We start from the raw sequence: 7,457 nt of genomic DNA, 5'->3' as shown, positions 1-7,457 counted from the left end.
AACGAACGCTGTTACGCCCAATCAGAAACAGCCACTGACACAGCAAATTGAATACCGGTAAAAAAAAAAAGTTACGGGTTTTAACAGGGGACACAAGCTGTAGTGTGAGAGGGAACGGGAGAACAAATGGAAAAAAACAACAAGAAGAGTGCGGATGGGCCAATGGCGCACATGCCAGCATTGAGGGCTCTGTGTGCCAAGTCTGGCACGTGTGCCATAGGTTTGCCACCTCTGCTTTAGTTCATTTATTAGAGAACCATAGATTATGTTGAAGCCTGTGGTATTCCCACCACCAAAATAAGTTCTGAAGCCCATGACAAAAATGACATCTGGAGTTGTCTTGTACATTTGGCCACCTTTTCACAATTTCAGTTTGTGGGATAGTGAGCTTTTCAGCATGAAGAACATCAATCAGCATCTGCTTTCACTGAGGCAATATGTTTATCATGAATTTCCTAGTTCTGATGGTCACCACACAACAATTGTGTATATTTAGCCTGAATAAAAGAGACTGAGAGGAGATGTGGTTGTTGTTGTTGTTGTTGTTGTTGTTGTTGTTGTTTAGTCGTTTAGTCGTGTCTGACTCTTCATGACTCCATGGACCAGAACACGCCATGGACCAGAACTCCATGGACCAGAACACGCCAGGCACTTCTGTCTTCCACTGCCTCCCGCAGTTTAGTCAAACTCATGCTGGTAGCTTCGAGAACACCGTCCAACCATCTCATCCTCTGTCATCCCCTTCTCCTTGTGCCCTCCATCTTTCCCAACATCAGGGTCTTTTCCAGGGAGTCTTCTCTTCTCATGAGGTGGCCAAAGTATTGGAGCGTCAGATTCACGATCTGTCCTTCTAGTGAGCACTCAGGGCTGATCTCCTTAAGAATGGATACATTTGATCTTCTTGCAGTCCATGGGACTCTCAAGAGTCTCCTCCAGCACCATGATTCAAAAGCATCAATTCTTTGGCCATCAGCCTTCTTTATGGTCCAGCTCTCACTTCCGTACATCACTACTGGGAAAACCATGGCTTTAACTAGATGGACCTTTGTTGGCAAGGTGATGTCTCTGCTTTTTAAGATGCTGTCTAGGTTTGTCATTGCTTTTCTCTCAAGAGGAGATGTGGTAGCCAAAGGAATGTCACGTGGAAGATTAAAAAAGCTTGTTTGCTCCTGCTCCAGAGGGTGGGACCCAAACCAATGGCTTCAAGTTACAAGAAAGGAGATTCTGGTTAAACCTCAGGAAGTACTTTCTGACAGTAAGAGCTATTCAAAAGTGGAATGGACTCCCTTAGAAGTTGATGGACTCTCCTTCATTGGAGGCATTTAAGCAGAAGTTGGTCATCTGTCATGGATGCTTTAGTTGAGATTCCTGCATTGCAGGGGCTTAGACTCAATTATCTTTGGGGATCCTACTAACTCTACAATTTGATGATTCTATTATCTTATTGACTTTTATAACAACAACTGATAAAACCATTCTCAAATGCAGACAGGAATTAAGAAACCAAGCAAGAAGAAAGAACATAGCAGGTATAAATGAGATCCTGCTCCATTTATGAAGAAAACCTCTCCAGAAGCTCCTGTAAGTCTCCAGGGGTTGCCTACCATCATTAATAAAGGAGAGAAAGGGGAACCAAATATTATCCAATAAGCCTTTCAATGATGGTCCAGGAGCCCTACAAAACAAATGAGTTAACTTTGCAGAGAAAACTATAGTCAAAATCTATTGATACCAGCTGTACAGTGTGAAGGTTTTCCAAACATATTTTTATATTCCCCCCCCCCATGCCACCACATTCTGAGAAGTGTGAAATCTGGTGGATAGCTACATATCCACATATAGACAATCAAGCATTCTGCTACTTAGACTGGGCTTAGCCCTCTTGATCAAGGGTAAAAGGCTGGGTGAAACATTTCACCAGCAACAGACACTATTGCAAAAATGTTGAATCGCAGAATGTGACCCTGAATGACAAAAGAACAAAACCTTCATTTGGACCCAGGGCGTATGACTCTGTTATAACTCCCCACTTAAATTAACTTGAAGCTAAAATGTTGTTAAGCAATCATGTAAATCCTTTCAGAACCCATGAATACAACATGATCTTTGCTTGGAAGCCTGAAATGAATATTCCTTTTTGGGGAATTATAGGGACAGAACTATCTAAACTGTATAGAAACTTATTCATGTATGCTACTGCAGCGGCAAGAATGTTACTCGCCCCAAAATGGAAAGAAGCAGAAATCCCAGCAAAGTAAGAATGGATACAAAAACTTGCAGGAATATGCAGAAATGGCCAAACTTGCTGGGAGAATAAGAAATCAAGATAACAATCTTTTTATAGAAGAATGGAAATGGTTTATTGAATATTTACAGATAAATTGTAAAAGGATAAGCACTTTGGCAGGATTGTTGTCATAATCTGCAGTTATTACAAGAGTATATATTTAAAGTAGATGAATAAATGAGCAAATTAAGTTAATTTGGATATGCAGAAGATATTAAAAAATAAATTTAAGGAACTGCAGAAAGAGGAGGAAGTCAAGTTTTGAAATGTTAAAATGATTGTAAAATTAGTGAAATGTATAAACCTGAAAAGCATAATTTTTTTTTTTTAATGAAGTGAATATTCTTCATATCAAAATGAAGGTTGTGTCTTCCATTTTGCATACATGCTGGTGAGTAGCAACATTATTTGCATACACGACGACAAGGAACAAAGCTTTTCAAAGGAGGAGGGGGTACAAATCTATGCATTTTCTTGGGCTTTCACCCTGTGCAAAATAGAGATGTGCAGAATGACAGACAGACAAGGAAATGAAAAGCTATTTTGGTGCCAGGGTCAATGTCAAGACTCCAGCAAGTGGGGACAGGTAAGAAGAAAGGATGGAAGACAGTGCTGATTCCTCTTGCCCAATGGAAGCACTTGTCTTCAAGAGATTTTGTTAAATGCTGACAAAATCATTGTCTTGCCAAAGACATGCAAAATGGAGGAATGTTAAGGAAGGCACACTGCAGAATCTTCTTATAATTGAGTGGAAGCTTAAGGTTAGTGTTCATTATCTGATAAAATGGCCAAGATCAGCATGGAAAATACGTGAAGGACAAGCACTCTCATTTGTCCCATGCAGACATTTGCTTCAAGATCTCTGTTTGTTTTTTACTCATTCCACCAGTGCTCAGCTTCCTCATCTGACCTCAGGAGTCCATCTTTTCATTACGTGCAATCATAGCATCCACTTTCAATTATACCGTCAGCACTTCAGTAAGCTCACATGTTTTGTTCATTGAGGTGCACAATTGTACCAAATAAGCAAGCACAAAATAGAGCAATGTGTTTCAGAACAGTGGTTGCTGTTAAAACAGGCCCTAAAGTGGAAGGAGAGAGAGGAAGATTATGTATTTTTATTGGATAAAAAGGAAAGCTAATACAAATATTACAAATAATAATACAAATGCACATTTATTGTGTTATGGTTCTGTTTTGGATTTATGGATAATGTTGCTTAAACCATTCTGTTTAAGAATTCTCATCCTTTCCTACAGTATTTTCTTATTCTCTCTTGATAGAGTTCTTATTAAGATTTTTTTACTGAGTCAGACCATTGGTCCAAAATGCTATGTATTGCCTGCAGTGACTCTTGAGGACCTAAGACAGAGTTCTTTCCCAGTCCTAGGTGGGAATGCCCAAGATTGATTTCAGCATCTTTTACATCTTCTCTATCAACTGGTGACCCCCTCTGAAAATCCAGGATAGGAGAAAGCAGGGAGGATTTATTTAAACCAAGAAAACATTTCACAGCATGTCAGTAATTTATAAGATGAAGCAACCCCTTCTCACAACCAGTGTGCCTGATTTAAATTATTAATTTTATTAGGATTTCTTAGGGTTATGACCTTTTAAACACTGTGGGAAGGGGGATTATGGTTTCTTACTATAGTGCAGGGGTCCTCAAACCTTTTAAACAGGGGGCCAGTTCACTGTCCCTCAGACACTGTTGGGGGCCGGACTATAGTTTGAAAAAAAATATGAACAAATTCCTATGCACACTGCACATATTTTATTTGTAGCGCAATACAAAATGTTTAGGGGTATGCGCACCCCTGCGTCCCTCCCCCAGGAAAAAAAGGGCACTGGTTGGGTGTATCTTACAAAGAGCCTCCTTCCTGTGCTGCTCTATTAAGTCCTGACTGACTGAAACTGCTGCCAGTCAGGCAATACTGAGCTAGGTGGAACATGTTAGGATATAGTTCTGTTCCACCTTAAAAGGGTACAGGCATGACTGTTGTGTGTCACATGCCTGTTTACTTCCAGCACAGTCTGCTGGGAACTTCCGTTTGTATATTGTTTTTGTGTTGTTTTGTTGTTCACTGTTTTGCTGGACACGAAGGGAAGCAGACATGTTTTTTTTCCTTTGTTCCTGAACTATGCTGAATAAATGCTGTAAATATGCTTACACATGGCTCTGTCCGCCTCTTCCCTTGTGAGAAGATTTATTCACTCTGCTGATAAGAGTGTGCACGAGTCTCTAAACGTATCTGAGACTCGTGTCACTGATTGATGCTGTACTGGAGATCACTCAGCTGCCGGCCGGTGATGCCCCCATCTCCCCAGCAGCATCCCAACAGAACAATGGTTGGAAACATGCTTAGGATAAAAGAGTAGGAGGCTGAGGACATCTGGAGAGTGCTGCAGCTGGATCCAGGGTCACTTAGCCTGGAGCACTTGAAGTGGGGACATGCACGATCTCCTCCTATTCCCCAATTCCCAAAGGAAGGGAAGCAAGAAGGAGGGTGGGCTGGCAGGGCAAGTGAGGGACTCGCCTTTGTCTCCTCCCTTCCCGTGGACAAGCCATCAGAACAAGCCTGCTCTGTGGGGCTTTTGGTGTGGCGCCTCCTCCTCCGAGGAGACCCGCAAGGGGTGGAGGCAGCTGCTAAGGTAGAGGGGTGCTGCGACACAGCCAGATCAGATGAATGCCCACCTCGTTTGTTCATGAGCAAGCCCCTCGGAGGTGACCCTGGTTGCAAGCGTGTTTCAGAGCTTGGAATGGGGAAATGGGGGCAGCGGCGATCCTGCACCACCTTCCATCCAGGGAAGGCGGTAGTGCTGGCTCTGCCCAGGCAGGCTGTGTTCAGGACCCTGGTGGGCTGGATCTGGCCCATGGACCATAGTTTGAGGGCCCCTGCTATAGTGTGTATTTTTGTGTTTTGATATTGTAAACTGCTCTGTGATCCTTGCGGGGAGAAGAAGAAGAAGGATGATTGATTGATGATGATGATGATGATGATGATGATGATGCGATATATGAACACTTTACCGTATGTATGTATGTATTTATTTTTTTACTGGCTGGAGAAATCAATTGCAAAATTCAGAGAAGTACAAATTTCAAAGGATAGTGAAGCTGTGTTCTTGTATGGTTTCAGAAAGTGAAAATTAGTTAGGTTTGCCTTTAAATGTGAACTGAACCAAACTTCTCCAGCCCTAGAGCAGAAAAAACCTACATTGCTGTCAAATGGGAAAGAAATTGTCGGTTCACAACTGCAGCTTATAAACACGTTTCTGTTTCAAGAGAACGGGCAGACATTTTTTTCTGGTCTGGACCTCTGGATTATGAAGTGAGAGGAAAGACATGGTTGCTATGGTGATGAAGCCTTGTCCAACCTATGTCACAATAGACCATTGAGTGAAGTAGGCACTAAGTTCACTATTTCTAGTGGCTCTGAGCCCAGACTGAACCCAGATAAGACCTAAGTGCCATGTCAATGGCCCCAAGAAAAAGGGAAGCTGTTCATAGGCAATAATGTAGTGGGGTGAACATTTTGCTCCTGGCATGGCTTTCACCCATATAGAACTGCTTTCAATTGTGAGCAAAGAGGGGGTTCAAGGAATCAATCAGGAAGTAGGAAAAGCTTTTCAGGTATCAGGAAGAAGAGAGAAGCTTCATGAGATTCTTTACTGGGCTCCATCTTACCTTCATCTCCTTCACATAAACAGTTTTGTTTCCTGTTGCCTAATATGTTTGATACTTGGGTTCTCAGCTGCATATTATTCCATCAACCGCATATTATGCCCATTTGTTGCAAAATGCAAGCCAAATGAACTCCCTCATACCGTGGTGGACTCTCCTTCATTGGAGGTTTTTAAGCAGAGGTTGGATGGCTATCTGTCATGGATGCTTTATTTGAGATTCCTGCATTGCAGGGAGTTGGGCTAGATGAGCCTTCCAACTCCACAATTCTCTGATTCTGTGTTTCAAACAGAACTTTGCTCTGCCTGCAACTTCCTCCAGTAACAAGATGCCCTCCTATTTCTGGGACTGTTCAAGAAGAATTTCCTGTCAAGTTTCACCCCTTGCAAATCATTTTTGGAAATGAAATATCAGATATTGTTAAGGAACATTCTAGAAACAAAACGCCAATGAAACACTGACGATAATATATAAAGGGTTTTAAAAAATTATTATTTCTGCTTCTTTTTCCTTTCTTTTCTATGAGCTGAGTTCAATAGAATATATAGATTAATTGAATAAACAAAGAGACAAAAATAGTTTTGTTTTCCTATAAGGGCAAGACTCCGCTTTCATTTTTGTCTCAATTTGTAGCAATTTTACAAAATTACTATTTTAATCAGTAGAGATCTGTCAAGTGCCACACTGGGCATGTTCTCATGTATCAAAGGAGATGCAGCTGGAACGGAAACAGATGGAAGGTGTAAATGAGAAGATTCAATTAACATTTCCCCCCACCAGCACCATTTCAGAAAGAAAAGAAAAAACAAATCTTCTGGGATTGAGACTGATCCTTTAATTTGTTGTTGTTTTAAGAAAACCATTCTAACATTCACCATTAAATGCTTCAACGTACCATCAGTGTGTTTTTGGTGTATGTTTTCTTTTTGCTTGAAGATGTTCTATAGAAACCTATCAAAAGCTAACAAATCCATTAAACAATACTATGTTAAGTAGCCACGTAAATATTCTGGTTTCAAAAAGCAGAAACCCCCCCACACACAACCACAAGCACCGTGCAGGCCAGAAAAAAATTAATATAGGGCTAAGTGGACCCCTCTTCCTTCTCTTTTCCCTCAAGGTGTGGCTTCAGGTATATGGCCATTGTCATATACCAGCTCATATTCAGTGGGAGGCCAGTGCATTCATACATCACTCCTCCCTAGAGCTATTATAAGTGTGTCCATTTGTCTGTTTGTATGGGAGGAAGGTAGATCATGCTGCATGTGTATCAAAGACTGTGGCCATACAGTAATTTTACTCACTTCATTGGTGAAGCTTAAGAGAATTCTCTATTAATCGCAAAGCTGAAGCATAATGTCTGCACAGCTGAAATGCTCCAAAGTGCAGAAACCCCAAACTCAACAAATTCTGCTCTCTCCACACCCCCACCTTCCACACCAATCAGAATGGTGTTTCAAGCAAATGTCAGAGTGTTTCCGTGGT

At 41.4% G+C, this 7,457-nt stretch overlaps 1 long non-coding RNA gene across 1 annotated transcript; it reads left to right on the top strand.

Moving 5' to 3' along the window:
* Positions 1–5,737: 5,737 nt before the first annotated feature.
* Positions 5,738–6,747, top strand: LOC310826700. The gene is made up of 3 exons (XR_014555935.1): positions 5,738–5,921; positions 6,265–6,391; positions 6,640–6,747. It is a non-coding gene; the product is annotated as an uncharacterized lncRNA (long non-coding RNA).
* Positions 6,748–7,457: the final 710 nt, after the last annotated feature.

This window comes from Podarcis gaigeae (genome assembly GCF_964106915.1).
Source record: "Podarcis gaigeae genome assembly, chromosome: 11".
NCBI classification, from domain to species: domain Eukaryota; kingdom Metazoa; phylum Chordata; class Lepidosauria; order Squamata; family Lacertidae; genus Podarcis; species Podarcis gaigeae.
The sequence above is the reverse complement of the archived record's forward strand: the minus strand, read 5'-3'. Positions and strand labels throughout refer to the sequence as shown.